The sequence below is a fragment of the Bidens hawaiensis genome, unplaced genomic scaffold, assembly GCF_021521415.1.
Source record: "Bidens hawaiensis isolate Kalapana, Puna unplaced genomic scaffold, B.hawaiensis_p1.1 tig00004685_1, whole genome shotgun sequence".
NCBI lineage: Eukaryota > Viridiplantae > Streptophyta > Magnoliopsida > Asterales > Asteraceae > Bidens > Bidens hawaiensis.
In genome coordinates this window covers 1,419,798-1,420,710 of record NW_027491287.1, presented here as the reverse complement: position 1 = coordinate 1,420,710, position 913 = coordinate 1,419,798, and the positions used below count along the sequence as shown (strand labels likewise).

At 38.3% G+C, this 913-nt stretch overlaps 1 pseudogene; it reads left to right on the top strand.

The window, feature by feature from the left end:
* The first annotated feature begins 251 nt into the window (after window positions 1-251).
* Window positions 252-620, top strand: LOC143627512 (protein AUXIN SIGNALING F-BOX 2 pseudogene; annotated as a pseudogene).
* The last annotated feature ends 293 nt before the right edge of the window (window positions 621-913 follow it).

The window sequence follows — 913 nt, the reverse complement described above, 5'->3', positions numbered from 1 at the left end:
TGTTGCTAGATCAATGAATCTGGTCCTACAAAAATATACAGGGTTGTTTTACGAGGGTTTAAATACTTGGCCAAACCGATATAAAAAAGCTCGTAGACCCTAACGAGTAATGAAATATATAAGTCAAAAAGAAAATTGGGCATAATAATTAAGAGATGATCAAAGTTCAATCTTTATTTTCTAATGTTTATATTTATAAATATATAAAAGAAAAATCGGCCTCGAAAACTACGGGCCTCACCCTAATGTCCATGACTCTTCAAATGACAAATACCGCCCTGGTAACCTTTTACAAGAACTGCCTAAACGTCACTCGCTTCAAACTAATCTTATCGAACTTAACCGAGCCCGACTACACGACTCTTCAAGCGTTTGACTATGGGTTTGGTGCGATTGTGGAATCATGCAAGGGCCTCAAGAAGCTGACCGCTTCGGGACGGTTGACCGATGATGTTTTTCTTTATATTGGAATGTATGCGGACAGGTTGGAGGTGCTTTCGGTCCCGAGTGTGTGTCGAACTGATGTGGGATTGCAGTATGTGTTCAATGGGTGCATGAACTTGAAGAAGGTTTGTTCTTTTGGTGAGGATGCGTTTTCAGCTAATGCTTTCGAGTATTAAGTTATGATTTCGTGTTGGATGAGTTTTGTTCTGGTGGCGGATTTAGGAGTTTTTTTTTATGGTTTGGTGATGGATTTTGGATTTTTTTTTTTTTACTTTTCATTGGAAGTATAGATTATGTTAACAATTTTATTTTACTTTAATAGATGTGTATATTTGGTAGGAAACTGAGCTCTAGTCCAACAATTTTTAGTTTTTTGGAATGGAGGTGTAAATGAGCCGAGCCCGAGTTAAACTAGGCTTGAGCTTGGCTTGTTTTGACTTACGACAGCTCGAGCTCAAGCTCGGCTTAT